This window comes from Gossypium hirsutum, chromosome A10, assembly GCF_007990345.1.
Source record: "Gossypium hirsutum isolate 1008001.06 chromosome A10, Gossypium_hirsutum_v2.1, whole genome shotgun sequence".
In the NCBI taxonomy this organism is placed as follows: Eukaryota; Viridiplantae; Streptophyta; class Magnoliopsida; order Malvales; family Malvaceae; genus Gossypium; species Gossypium hirsutum.
Window position 1 is genome coordinate 70586087 of NC_053433.1, and position 16160 is coordinate 70602246.

The window sequence follows — 16160 nt, forward strand, 5'->3', positions numbered from 1 at the left end:
GGTCCAAAAACCACTATTTTCGGTACCACTGAAAACGAGTTGTTACAGTTTCATTCATATGTTTAGTACTATAATGCTTTATTTGGTTACTAGTGTAATATTGTGAGAAAAAAAAACTTATTTATTACATATGTATTATAATAGTTAGACATTTAATAAAGAATAGTTAGTACAAGTTGATTGAGTCTTAGCTTGATTGGTATGGGCATTATTGCCAATGTAGAAGGACGTGAGTTTGAGTGCATTAAAGTGCATTATCCTCCTATTGATGTGTTGGGGAGGGGCTATGGGTAGTTCTAGGTATTGTGTCAAATAGAGCAGATATGATTAGAACCTATAATGAGATTGTTAAAAAAAATAGTTAGTACAAATTTAAACTTAAAACTGTAAAGAAGAGGAAAACTCTTAAAATAAATTAATACGTCCTCAAAGTAAACAAAAAAAGTTCATTTTCTTTTCCCAACAAGTCATGTGAGTGGCTAAAAATTACCAATCAAAATTAGTTTATTGCTAACTCATATATTAAAACATGGTGAATAAATAGTACTCCCATCTAACTTAGCAAAAATGTTATATTTATTGTATTTATACATATTAACTTATAGAAAATTTAAATTATCAATAAGGTTTTCATTGTACATACAACAACACGTGTAAAAAACTAGTTAATATTATGATATATGTAATACAATGAGTATATAATGTAACACCCTGAAATTTTTATTCATATCCCTCTTGTCAAACAATACCGACCTATATATACATAGAGGAATAACAAACTATTTAACAATAATATATTTGAACTTTAAATGATATATAATAAAACTAATAATATTACTAAAAAAAAGGAAGAATCCCAACAACAAGATCAAGGCGGTTGAAGAATCTTATCACGAGATTCCTTCCAATGATTATATTCGTAAATTCGATAAGAAATTCAATTTTTATGGATTTAAAAAAATTTAAAACAATTTATAAGTCAGTTGAAAGCAACCATTTTTAAGTTTTAAGTTTAATCAAATAAAAATACGAGATGAAGAGCAAAATAATAAATTTGCCACCGAGAATATTTTAATTATTGAAGGTGAAATTATTATTAAATATTAGTATTTAGAAACATGCTATTAGATGGTTTTTAGAGAATTAAAAATCAAATTTTTGCCTTAAAAGAAATGTGAGACACATATCATGATATTTTTATTTTTAATCATTGCTTATATTTAAAAAACATGAAAAGATGAAAGGACTCTTTTCTTTTAAACGTTTTAGCATCTCATATCATGTTTACATGTCTTGAATGTCTTGTTGAGCCATTAATATGGCCCTTTAAAGATATTAATAATGTCGGTAACTTTTAATTTGTCATTAAATAGAGGAAGCTACAAGCAAAGGCAATGGGAAGCTTGTAGATTGAAGAAGGAAGAAGAAACCCACCTTTTTTTTTGTTGAAACTTTGAGTAAGTCTTCATGGATGATCTTGTCATTTTGTTAATAAATTAATATTTTAAATAGAAATGAGGTATAAAGGTAAGGTAAAATATCATGTATTTCCATGAAATGTGAAGATTGCTTCAGGGTTAGAGAATGGTTCATTAAAGTGATTCGAATTGTTGTTGTTAAGTGTCAATATATGAAAACCCCCTTCGTTGCGATTACGCATGTATACCATTTGCTTCTAAAGAATTATCGTGGATGTAAATGTAAGAAATAAGAATGCGGAATTTGTTACTGTATTTCTAAAGAAAATGTTTGATTGTCAGTAATGATGGAATTGCCCTTCTAACTTTAAAAATAGTTTAAGACACTACTTGTACGCATTGTAAGAGATATGATGTGGATCGGAGATATGATATGCAGTCTTATAGCATTTCGGTGCAACTTGGGTTGGTGTATCGGTTGGTGGCACATGTAGTGCCTTAATGTGGAGTTGGGATGGAATCCCGTGTATCCAACTCTTATTTTATTAGGATTATAAAGGGTCGTGATACTTTAAAAATGGATTAATTTTAAACAGTTCAACTAATTGATAAATCCGGTTAAGACTCACTACTTTTTTATGCTTTATGACTTCAATCACATTTGTTTCATATATATTTAGCTTCGCATACAATTTAATCATTTTCAAAAAAAAGTTTCAAAATTTGTTCTTTTGATAAAAGTTACCTGCGTGTATATTGTTGGGAAAAAATAGATTTTTAAAAATTTTGAGGCATATTCTTAATTAATAAAGGTGGAGATTTGAATCATAAAATTATGGGTTTATATTCTGCCCATTAGACGTTTACAACAGTATATCATATATTCAAAATAGTTGAATGATGAATCAAAAATTTATGCTCAAAATAATCCACTTGTGAATTATGTTGAGGAAAATAGAAAACTTAGTCCCACATTGATTAGATATCTAGTGTGGAATATGTTTATATATATGAACCAACTTAATAATTGTTACATGATTAAACTAGTGCTCTTCCTTGTACACAGGGGGTGCAACTATGAGTACAAAATTTTGATCCAATTTTTATTTCCATCCTACACCATTACTTCGTCGGAAAGTATGAAATTACTATATTTGCATTTTCGGCTCCTAGTGACATGTAGTAGACGATTCTTACATATGCATATATATTAGTTTCATAATACCTTAAGTTTTGTGTTTGTGATGTAATATTGGTTTTTACTTTGGGACTTGATTGAATGGCATGGAGGTTTGGTGTTTATGATTACTTGAAAGGCATGCATGCTCAAATTCACTATGTTCTTGAACTTTGATTAGTTTCGGTATAAAACATAATTTGCATAAACTTACAAATACTCTAACATGTTAAGTATGTCTCATAAATGTTTTAATGGATAATAATCTTAATTGAGCAAGTTTCATGATGATTTATACTTGCAGATAATTGTTCTTGAAGTATGCTTGTTGGGTGTCTTGTTTGGAGGTGCTTCGATATGAGTTTTACGAGTTCATAACTCAAAATTTCAGTCCCCTGCACTTAGGGTCCGATACCGATGGTGTAAATATTAATTCTTAGCTTAAAGAGGACAAAAAATGCATCTTGGGTTCGATATTCTTGTCAAAGGTATCGCACTCGGATTGACAAGATGCTTTCAAGAATAGTACAAGAACCTAGCACGGTACCTATGACCCTAGGTATCGATACGTGGGGTCCTCACAGTGTTACTACATTTTTTTGTGAAAAACGAGCCCTCAAAGACTCATATATGGTCCTAAAGACCTCCCATCCATACTGGTCGTCAGGACGATTGAGGGGTGTTACATATAAACTCAAATTCATTAATATTATTATATATAAAATATACAAACTTAAATTATACTTAGTTATAATAAAAATTATAATTGACTCAAATAAAGTATCATTATTTTTGCATGTTATTATTACAACAATGCCAAGTTATTATTATTTTGATATTAATAAATATCAGGTTCCCTGAAAAGAATTGAGACTACCAACTTGTAAATATCAAGTTCAATCAAACTTTTTTAGGTGTCGTTCATTCTTTTAGGAAATGCAGAATATCTTTATAGTTAATATAAGTGAAAGATAATTTTATAATTTACCGTCTAAACAGGTTTTTGAAAAGTGAAAACCTAAAATTTTTAATTTTTTATTTAGCTTAAAAAGTTAATTTGAAAAACTATTTACTAATGCTTTTTACTTAAAAAGCTGATTTAACTTACAAAACACTTTTAACACTCAACGATAAACCAAGGTGATTGCACAACACATCCCATTGAGTTTTGTGATTAGTTGTTGCCCATTGTGGCTTCCCGTTATCTTTCTTATTAGATTACATATTTAAAGCTAACCTTGTCTTAGCAATATGCTCTTTTTGGTCATTTGTTGAATTTGATTGCTTTTAATACCAGGAGAAATTCAGTGCGAATGAATATTAAAGTTGAATTTTTTCTCAGTTTAATGTAATACCTAAAATTTCTTTTAAATTGAATATTAAAAATTAAATTCCTATATTTAATTAAATAATAGTATAAATATCAAATTGAAAACACAATATGATAAAGAGACAATAACAGAGGGTTCGATTTATGGGAATCATATTTTATACTTTTTTTTCTTAGTTTCAAGGCAACCTTTATAAAGCATTTTTCCTGTCTTTGTTACTGTTATCCAAATTTTTTATTGATTTTATAATTATTTTAAGTGTTTTTTTTAAATATATAAAAAAATTTCTTCTAACTAAACAAGTTCTTATATTTATGGTGTTCATAATTGGGTACTCGCAATTTTGGGTACCGAGATTTTCGGGTATTAAAAATGTCGGCCCGTGACCTGACCCTTGAATATCGGGTACCTGTAATAATCAGGTACCTGTATTTTCAGGTCACAGGATACCTCGATTAAATTTGTACAATTTTTTTACAAATCATACAGTTTATAATAATTCAAAATGACAAACTTAAAAATCCAAAGTAGATAATAGTATAATCAAAACATAAAGTTTATAAATCCAAACATAAAGTTTATAAATCCAAATTATATAATCCAAAGATAAAACTTCAAAAAAATACAACAAAAGATAAAACATATAGTCGTGTACTCATCAATCATCATGGCATGGTGTGACGTCCGAAACTTCATTTGTCTCATCAGTGATAATAGTTGGTTGCTCCAAAGTCAAATTTTACATTTTACAAAAAAGACATTTCAAATATACAACAACAACATGATCCCATTTGTGTTAGAGTATGCCCAAAGACCAATCATGAGATGATTGTAATTATATACTTGTTTTACCTCGTTTATTGATATAAGTCATTGTCATTATTATTTCAGTTTTTTTTCTGTGTACATAAATAAATTGTTTTATAATAATTCCTAAGAATAATATAATTATTCTTAAAAGGTCCTTAGTTAAGTATTATTGTGGGCTTGGACTGTAACAGCCCGATTTTGGGCCTAGTCGGAACAGTGGTTTTAGGACCACTATTTCGATCCCGGAGAAAATTATTTTAGTATTATTTTATGTGTTATAATACAATTTTATAAGTACATGTAAATTTTGGTAAGTTAATTTTAGCAATTTCTAGTCCAATTTCGAAAAAGGACTAAATCGCGTAAAAGGTAAAAGTTGTATTTTAGGGCCTAAAGGTGTTTAATAGCTAGATAAATAAAATCGGGGGCTTTTAAATGACAATTAGACCCTTTTTATTGAGGTGACCAGCCAAGGGAGACAAGATTGGTCAAAAAGCCATATTTTATGGGATTTAAAGTGACTTTTTGGGTAATAAAATAAATAAAGAAAAAGTTGTCATTTTCTCTTTCATTCTTCATCTTCTCTCCACCGAAAATGGCAGCAAAGAATGGGGGTTTTGAGCTTTAAACTTTCAGCCACTTTAAGCCCTAGCAAGTAAGTGATCTTTGGTTGTTCCTTGATGATTTTTACATTTTTGGAATCCCTAAAGCCTAAGCTTTCAAATGAGGAGTCTAGTTTGCAAAATGATGAAGAGTCTAGGGTTTTGACATGAGAGTAAATGTGTTGTTTGCTGTGTTTTTATGGAAGATTATGAGTCTTATTTGTCTAATAAATAACTTTTGTGAAAGAAATTGAATGAAAACACCTTAAAAATGGCTAGTTTGCTAAGTTGTAAGATAAGGTGTAAGTGTATGAAATAGTTGATATTGTGAGTTGCTATAGTTATAAAATAGTTCATCTAGTCTTAAAGAGTAAATAAATTGAATAAAAACCATTTTTCGAGCCTAGGGGTAATTTGGTAATTTTGGAAAAATATGGGGGCAAAATTGTAAAAATTGCCCAAGTGTGTCAATGGAATAATTTGATTAGTACATTGTTTTAATAAGCTAAATATGATGTTTTAGATGTTGAAAAATGCGATTTGGGCCTAGAACGGGGAAATCGATTTATGGACGATTATGTCTTTTTCACCTTTGTGGTATCGAGGTAAGTTTGTGTGTAAACAATACCATGCTATACATGTATTTAAATGTTATCATTACATGAATTGTACAAATATTAAGTGTATGTGATTAATAGAAATATGATAAGATAAAGCCTTAATAGGCGAGGAGAAATCCCGTTTGAACATTAGGAATAAAATAGGATACGAGTGACATGTCACTAGGAATTATGAGTCTAGATGACTAGCTCGAGAGTGAGCATTTAAAGGTTATGAGATATGAGGTAGCTTTAGCTATGATTAAGGCATTTATGTGCAAAGATTTTTCCGAGTATCCAATTAGTATTCCAAGTGTTCAACGGGTAATCCGAGAAAAGAGCTGATGATGGTCCCAATGAGGTAAGTCATTGGTGAGTATGCATTTGAGTTATGTTACGAGTTGTGCAGGTATGTACACTAAGCCTGTGAGAATGCCTTAGTATGTGAATGATCTATGATGCATAAATATGTGTTCTTACCATGATGGGTGAAATGATGTTGTATGAATTTTGTGAACAATAATCATGAATGAGTAATTTAGCCTTGACAGATTTAAGTTACTGCAGTAGTGTAACTTTGAAAATACACTAAAAATAGTGAAAATGAGTTAGAAGCTAAATAAAATATGGGAATAAAGCTTCTTGAGTCTAGTTTCTTTTAAAAGAAACCGTGTAAGCAAAAAAATTTCCTATAATGAGATATTTGAAGTTGTGTAGGACAGAGTCAAAATGACTTCGAGATCCCCTATTCTAATTTGAGAAAATCATTATAAATTGTAAAACAATATTTATGAGTTATGTTTTGTATTCTTAGAATCCTTAATGAGTTTAGTTTCAAGAGAAATAGACGAGAACATTATTCAAGTCCTGAGCTATGAGATAATTGAACTTTAGTGCAGAAGGGTCTGAACTGTCAAACAGTGAATCAGGGTTAACTTTGACAAATAAACTGTACTAATTTGCTAAACCAAAAATTCTGGAAATTTCATGGTATAAAGGTACACGAGTCTAGTTTCAAGGAAAATTACCAGAACTTAATTTGGAGTTTTGTAGCTCCAGATATAAATAATTTAGTGAATGTTACTCAGGAAGATAGCTTGTTGTGAACTTGAGAATATGTTGTAAACATTGATAAAACATGTAAATGAGCTGCTAATTGTTTTCATATGAACTCACTAAGCCTAAAGCTTACCCCCTCTTTCTTTCCCATGTTCCCTAGGGTTGCCAGGTTAGCTCGGGTTAGAGGCCATCAGAGATATTATCACACTGTCGAGTTAATGCTATCGGCGTAAGTAAATCCTAGTGTTTCGAGTCTATGGCATGTATAGGGTTTTAATGTTGAGTATGTGATATTATGATTTAGCCAAAGGTGTTGGCTTGTATTGATAAAGTGTTGTAGCCATGTGAATTGGCCTATGTTGGCTAATGATGTTGTGAGCCTAAATGTTTATTCATATATATGTATGATACTATCTCTTGTGACGTGGCTTATAGAATGTATGCCTAGAGATTGAAATGAGATTCATTGATGAGTTAGTAACTGATGCAAGGTGATTGGTAAATAGTTAATAATGCCTCATGAATGGTTTGTGGAAATGATTATGCATGCTTAGTGATGGATATGAGGTTTGTAGATGTTTAAGAGCTCATTTATGCCATGTTGTATGTTATTGGATAAGTATGTGTGCATATGTTGTGAGGGTGACAAATGGCTTGGAAAATAGCCTTGTAATTGTCCACACGGGTAGACGTACGGGCGTATAAAGCCTTGATGCAAGAGATTTTCTAAGTTTTTCATGAGTTCTCGGTTGGGTCCTGAACCACCCCGGATGTATATTTTGGGCCTCGTAAGCCTGTATATGGGACAGATTGCATGTGAAAAGAAAAATTTTTAATTGTTTAAGATTTCATGGCCCTATTTAGTATGGAAGTGTTAGTAAAAGTCAGGTAGCACCTCGAACCCCGTCCCGGCGTCAGATTCGGGCGAGGGGTGTTACATGGACAACAATAATGCATTAAGACTAATGGTCGACTGTTTAACGTCACAGCACCAATGTGCAAGTGTACACTGTCGATGCAAGTATAGTAGACAGATATGAGTCTGTCAGATATCAATCCTACGAGGATAGGTGTCTTTTGTCTATCAATGTCAGTGTAATAAATAGATAAAATAAGATAAATTGTGAGAGTAGCTATCGAAGCAATAAATTGAAAATAATAAGATCAAATATAATAGCGAAAAACTGGGATCCCCAACGTGAATATTCAACAGAATACTAAGTGTTCACAAGGTAAAAAGGATAGGTGATTGTCGATGCATTAAACTGCAATGAATATCTTACCAAGCTTAACTTTTTTATTTAATCTTAGACTTAACATGCACATTAACCACACCTTCCGGTGCTGGCAATGGAACACTATTAAGAACAAGTAGATTAAATTCCTCTAATCCTTAAGCAACTTCTGTTGTCATGCTTGTTAGCTTGAATTGTTGTTGCACTTTTCAATGTCAGTGACTGCAATAACATTTCCATGCTAAAAACATTCAAACTCAAATATTAAACAGTAGAAAGAAGATTGAATAAAATAACATTTAGCCTAGAAATCATGCGTACTTCCACACAAACATGAAATAGAAAGTAGTCAACATCGTTTAGAAAAGAAATATAAAAGAAACAAGTAGAGAACACTATTCCTAAAAAATCTCGACTTGATCTCTCAACTCCCTTTTGTGTCGCACTCGGGGCTCCTCGTTAAGAGCTAACTTGCATCCCATTCACGTCAGTTCACCATTAGGAAATTTAAGTCACTATAGCTAAAAAGCTTCAAAAGAAAAGTTCAAGAAGATGATTCTCACTCCTCTATCTTCATGTAAATATATTGATATTTATCCAAATAGCACAAGTTTCCTTTCATCAGACTCATGCTGGCTCTGTACGTACAAGTTAGTTGTACTAGACTGGACAGCTTACTTCTTTGTTGTTATTCGGACAACTGTCAGGTGCGATGACAATTCTAGACGCAATCTAAAAACACTCATGCAGTGACATTAGTACCAAAACATGAAAAATTTAAGAATAAATAGGCTGAGATCCACTAAGTTATAAAATGCAATTTTTTGAACTAAAAATGCTAAGTATGTGCTAAAGATAACTAAATGGGTACCAATTAACCAATAAGTAGGCAGAAAACATATGTTCTTTCTAGTACTATCAACTAACATGTAGTTGATTGATGGTAAAGTGTTGTCATTGACATAGGGATGTCAAAAATCAATACATGAGCATATGTTAGAGAACAACATATTGGACTGACCTACTATGAGTATGTTTATTGGATTATTATATAATAGTCACAACATTACTCATAGTGATAACAATGTATACGATCCTTAGAATTGAGATCATCATTGTCCCACCATAGTGAATCATATATTTTGATATACTCAAACGTCTACTGTAATAGGTTGTACTATAAAAACTGATGTTGGGTATGCCATGTAACAGTCCGTTTTCAGTGAAAATCCGAGTATGGAAAGAAAATTTATATTAATATTATTTTATAGTCTGCAGTATAATAGAAATATCGTAAGGAAATTCCGTAAAGAAATTTTACTGATTTTGTGTCTAATCCGATAAAAAGGACCAAATTGTATAAAATGAAAAAGTTGAATTCTAGTAGCTATAAGTATCAAATAGCTATGGAATTCAAAACTTGAGGTCCTTATATGGCAATTAGACCATTAAATGGAGTTAGTAGATAATTATGATAATTCATCCATGGAAAATTAAATAAAGAAAAGGACTAAATTGGAAATTGAAATAATTAAAGATGATAATAATCCAATATCATCTTATTTCATCATCTTCCCCAAATTATTTTTATGGAAACCCTAGCTAAGAGAAAAGAAGTCAAGCAAGCTTAATTAGGTAAGTAATCTTGTCCCGTTTTTAGTAATTTTTATATTTCTTAGATCGTAATAACCTAATCTAGCTAATTTGAGGACTAATTTACAAATTTAGCAAAGTATTAAGATTTTTCCATGGATGAGTATGCTGAAATTTTTAATTTATGGTAGAAAATGAAAGGTTGTTGATAAATAAACAACTTTTGTAAAGGAAATTTCCATGAAATTGTGATTTAAGGACTAAATTGAAAAGATGTAAAATTAATGGAAAATTTATGATTTTTTTGAAATACATGGACTGTTATTGTTATATGGAAAAAATTAGTTAGGCTTGGAATAAGGATTAAATTGCATGAATTTCATTTTCTAAGCCTAAGGACGAAATTAGAATTAATTAAAACTATAGGGGCAAAATGGTACTTTTGCCTAAGATGTGAAATGGTTTGATTTGAATATGAAATGTAATAAATTGATGATTAAATTCATCTATATAGATCCTAAAAAACCAAATAAAGAGTTAGATCAAGGAAAAGAAAAAGTGTCGGATTAGTAGATTTTCATACACGAGCAAGTGTTGAGGTAAGTTCATGTAACTAAATTGTGTGTATTTTCATTGTTTAACTTGAATGTAAATGTTGTATATGTGAAATATGAATTTGTTATGTATATGAAAATAATTATATATCTGACATGTCTGATAAATGTTAAATTCTGTATGAATGAATGAAATTCGATGGATGTAAGTTTCCTGAGTTGGTTGTGGTCTTGCATTTGTTGTGGAAGCACCATAGCTCAAAAGAGCATCTTGTTATTAACCCTGTCGAGCTTCCTGTTATATGGTTCTTATGAGCTTCCCATTAAAAGCTCTTCGGAGCATCCTGATCTGTTATGATCTTGCATGTGTTGTGGACACACCGTAGCTCTTATGAGTGTCCCGATATATGGTTCTTCAAAACTTCCTGATTAAAGGCTCTTTGTGAGCTTCCAGTTCAATTTGGCTCTTTATGAACTTCTCGATATGGCTCACTTGAACTTCTTGATATATGGCTATCTGGAGTTTCCCGTTAATGGCTCTTCGGAGCTACCTATTATAGGCTCGCATGAGCTTCCTGAATATGGCTATTATGAGCTTCCTGTTATACAACCAGCATGAGCTTCTTGAATATGGCTATTATGAGCTTCCTGTTATACAACCCGGATAAGCTTCCCTTTACATGGCTCACATGAGCTTCCTGTTATATGCTCAAGAGAGTGCTTCCCGATTATGTGCTTTAATGAGCACCCTAGAATATGAATTGATGAATCACTATTTTGAACACCTCGTGTGTACTACTCGAGTATCCATCGATATTTCAATGATTCAATGGAAAAAAATCCTGATGTGATTAAATATGATTTTAAATGAATTATTTCTCGAATATCCCTAAAATACCTGGAAATTATTACATGATGAGCTCATCTCTGTATTTTTTATATTCATGTGAATTACATGACTAACTTGTTTGATAGGAACATGTGTTTAGGCAATTGGCCAAAATGTTTTGGATGCATGTTTTGTATGCTTACTTTAAATGAACATGATTGGTAAGTTAAATTCTTGTTATACGAACTTACTAAGCATTAAATGCTTACTCTATTTTATTTCCTCTATTTTATAGTACTTAGAGGCTCGTAAAGGTTGGAAGCTGGTTAGAGCTACATCACACTACCCTTCAGCTCGTTTCGGTATAAATAGCAAAAATTTCTTTTGAGTATAATGGTATTTATAGGCTAAAGTGGTTAAGGATGGCATGTATGCGTATGGTTGGAATTAGACATTGGTATGGCTTGTAAATGGTATATTTTGATATATAAAATGGTCTTAATATGCTTAATGTGTGTTTGAAATGGATGATCAATAAAAATCATATAAGTATATTGGTTATGATAGAAAAATTGATAGAATATGCCTATATGTACATATGGTATTGTGGTAAGTATAGATGCTTGAACATATGTATTGATATGTCTTCCATAAAATTTGTTTTTGGCTTGGTTTGAAAGATTTATATTGGATTGGGAATGTGTTTAAATGTTAATGTAGGTGGTAGAAAAATTGGGTGAGAAATGTGGCCTCGAAAATGACCTATTTTCATCCACACAGATAGAGACATAGGTGTGTGTCTCAGCCGTATCCCTCATTTGAAAGCTTAGGCTTTAGGGATTCCAAAAATGTAAAAATCATCAAGAAACAACCAAAGATCACTTACTTGCTAGGGCTTAAAGTGGCTGAAAGTTTAAAGCTCAAAACCCCCATTCTTTGCTGCCATTTTCAGTGGAGAGAAGATGAAGAATGAAAGAGAAAATGACAACTTTTTCTTTATTTATTTTATTACCCAAAAAGTCACTTTAAATCCCATAAAATATGGCTTTTTGACCAATCTTGTCTCCCTTGGCTGGTGATCTCAATAAAAAGGGTCTAATTGTCATTTAAAAGCCCCCGATTTTATTTATCTAGCTATTAAACACCTTTAGGCCCTAAAATATAACTTTTACCTTTTACGCGATTTAGTCCTTTTTCGAAATTGGACTAGAAATTGCTAAAATTAACTTACCAAAATTTACATGTACTTATAAAATTGTATTATAACACATAAAATAATACTAAAATAATTTTCTCCAGGATCGAAATAGTGGTCCTAAAACCACTGTTCCGACTAGGCCCAAAATCGGGCTGTTACAGTCCAAGCCCACAATAATACTTAACTAAGGACCTTTTAAGAATAATTATATTATTCTTAGGAATTATTATAAAACAATTTATTTATGTACATAGAAAAAAAAAACTGAAATAATAATGACAATGACTTATATCAATAAACGAGGTAAAACAAGTATATTATTACAATCATCTCATGATTGGTCTTTGGGCATACTCTAACACAAATGAGATCATGTTGTTGTTGTATATTTGAAATATCTTTTTTGTAAAATGTAAAATTTGACTTTGGAGCAACCAACTATTATCACTGATGAGACAAATGAAGTTTCGGACGTCACACCATGCCATGATGATTGATGAGTACACGACTATATGTTTTATCTTTTGTTGTATTTTTTTGAAGTTTTATCTTTGGATTATATAATTTGGATTTATAAACTTTATGTTTGGATTTATAAACTTTATGTTTTGATTATACTATTATCTACTTTGGATTTTTAAGTTTGTCATTTTGAATTATTATAAACTGTATGATTTGTAAAAAAAATTGTACAAATTTAATCGAGGTATCCTGTGACCTGAAAATACAGGTACCTGATTATTACAGGTACCCGATATTCAAGGGTCAGGTCACGGGCCGACATTTTTAATACCCGAAAATCTCGGTACCCAAAATTGCGAGTACCCAATTATGAACACCATAAATATAAGAACTTGTTTAGTTAGAAGAAATTTTTTTATATATTTAAAAAAAACACTTAAAATAATTATAAAATCAATAAAAAATTTGGATAACAGTAACAAAGACAGGAAAAATGCTTTATAAAGGTTGCCTTGAAACTAAGAAAAAAAAGTATAAAATATGATTCCCATAAATCGAACCCTCTGTTATTGTCTCTTTATCATATTGTGTTTTCAATTTGATATTTATACTATTATTTAATTAAATATAGGAATTTAATTTTTAATATTCAATTTAAAAGAAAATTTTAGGTATTACATTAAACTGAGAAAAAAATTCAACTTTAATATTCATTCGCACTGAATTTCTCCTGGTATTAAAAGCAATCAAATTCAACAAATGACCAAAAAGAGCATATTGCTAAGACAAGGTTAGCTTTAAATATGTAATCTAATAAGAAAGATAACGGGAAGCCACAATGGGCAACAACTAATCACAAAACTCAATGGGATGTGTTGTGCAATCACCTTGGTTTATCGTTGAGTGTTAAAAGTGTTTTGTAAGTTAAATCAGCTTTTTAAGTAAAAAGCATTAGTAAATAGTTTTTCAAATTAACTTTTTAAGCTAAATAAAAAAATTAAAAATTTTAGGTTTTCACTTTTCAAAAACCTGTTTAGACGGTAAATTATAAAATTATCTTTCACTTATATTAACTATAAAGATATTCTGCATTTCCTAAAAGAATGAACGACACCTAAAAAAGTTTGATTGAACTTGATATTTACAAGTTGGTAGTCTCAATTCTTTTCAGGGAACCTGATATTTATTAATATCAAAATAATAATAACTTGGCATTGTTGTAATAATAACATGCAAAAATAATGATACTTTATTTGAGTCAATTATAATTTTTATTATAACTAAGTATAATTTAAGTTTGTATATTTTATATATAATAATATTAATGAATTTGAGTTTATATGTAACACCCCTCAATCGTCCTGACGACCAGTATGGATGGGAGGTCTTTAGGACCATATATGAGTCTTTGAGGGCTCGTTTTTCACAAAAAAATGTAGTAACACTGTGAGGACCCCACGTATCGGTACCTAGGGTCATAGGTACCGTGCTAGGTTCTTGTACTATTCTTGAAAGCATCTTGTCAATCCGAGTGCGATACCTTTGACAAGAATATCGAACCCAAGATGCATTTTTTGTCCTCTTTAAGCTAAGAATTAATATTTACACCATCGGTATCGGACCCTAAGTGCAGGGGACTGAAATTTTGAGTTATGAACTCGTAAAACTCATATCGAAGCACCTCCAAACAAGACACCCAACAAGCATACTTCAAGAACAATTATCTGCAAGTATAAATCATCATGAAACTTGCTCAATTAAGATTATTATCCATTAAAACATTTATGAGACATACTTAACATGTTAGAGTATTTGTAAGTTTATGCAAATTATGTTTTATACCGAAACTAATCAAAGTTCAAGAACATAGTGAATTTGAGCATGCATGCCTTTCAAGTAATCATAAACACCAAACCTCCATGCCATTCAATCAAGTCCCAAAGTAAAAACCAATATTACATCACAAACACAAAACTTAAGGTATTATGAAACTAATATATATGCATATGTAAGAATCGTCTACTACATGTCACTAGGAGCCGAAAATGCAAATATAGTAATTTCATACTTTCCGACGAAGTAATGGTGTAGGATGGAAATAAAAATTGGATCAAAATTTTGTACTCATAGTTGCACCCCCTGTGTACAAGGAAGAGCACTAGTTTAATCATGTAACAATTATTAAGTTGGTTCATATATATAAACATATTCCACACTAGATATCTAATCAATGTGGGACTAAGTTTTCTATTTTCCTCAACATAATTCACAAGTGGATTATTTTGAGCATAAATTTTTGATTCATCATTCAACTATTTTGAATATATGATATACTGTTGTAAACGTCTAATGGGCAGAATATAAACCCATAATTTTATGATTCAAATCTCTACCTTTATTAATTAAGAATATGCCTCAAAATTTTTAAAAATCTATTTTTTCCCAACAATATACACGCAGGTAACTTTTATCAAAAGAACAAATTTTGAAACTTTTTTTTGAAAATGATTAAATTGTATGCGAAGCTAAATATATATGAAACAAATGTGATTGAAGTCATAAAGCATAAAAAAGTAGTGAGTCTTAACCGGATTTATCAATTAGTTGAACTGTTTAAAATTAATCCATTTTTAAAGTATCACGACCCTTTATAATCCTAATAAAATAAGAGTTGGATACACGGGATTCCATCCCAACTCCACATTAAGGCACTACATGTGCCACCAACCGATACACCAACCCAAGTTGCACCGAAATGCTATAAGACTGCATATCATATCTCCGATCCACATCATATCTCTTACAATGCGTACAAGTAGTGTCTTAAACTATTTTTAAAGTTAGAAGGGCAATTCCATCATTACTGACAATCAAACATTTTCTTTAGAAATACAGTAACAAATTCCGCATTCTTATTTCTTACATTTACATCCACGATAATTCTTTAGAAGCAAATGGTATACATGCGTAATCGCAACGAAGGGGGTTTTCATATATTGACACTTAACAACAACAATTCGAATCACTTTAATGAACCATTCTCTAACCCTGAAGCAATCTTCACATTTCATGGAAATACATGATATTTTACCTTACCTTTATACCTCATTTCTATTTAAAATATTAATTTATTAACAAAATGACAAGATCATCCATGAAGACTTACTCAAAGTTTCAACAAAAAAAAGGTGGGTTTCTTCTTCCTTCTTCAATCTACAAGCTTCCCATTGCCTTTGCTTGTAGCTTCCTCTATTTAATGACAAATTAAAAGTTACCGACATTATTAATATCTT

The 16160-nt window shown here is 30.8% G+C and overlaps 1 long non-coding RNA gene across 1 annotated transcript; it reads left to right on the forward strand.

Annotated features, from left to right (window-relative positions):
• Positions 1-5282: 5282 nt before the first annotated feature.
• On the forward strand, positions 5283-7462 carry LOC107896070 (uncharacterized). The gene is made up of 3 exons (XR_001683576.2): positions 5283-5391; positions 5862-5943; positions 7157-7462. It is a non-coding gene; the product is annotated as an uncharacterized lncRNA (long non-coding RNA).
• The last annotated feature ends 8698 nt before the right edge of the window (positions 7463-16160 follow it).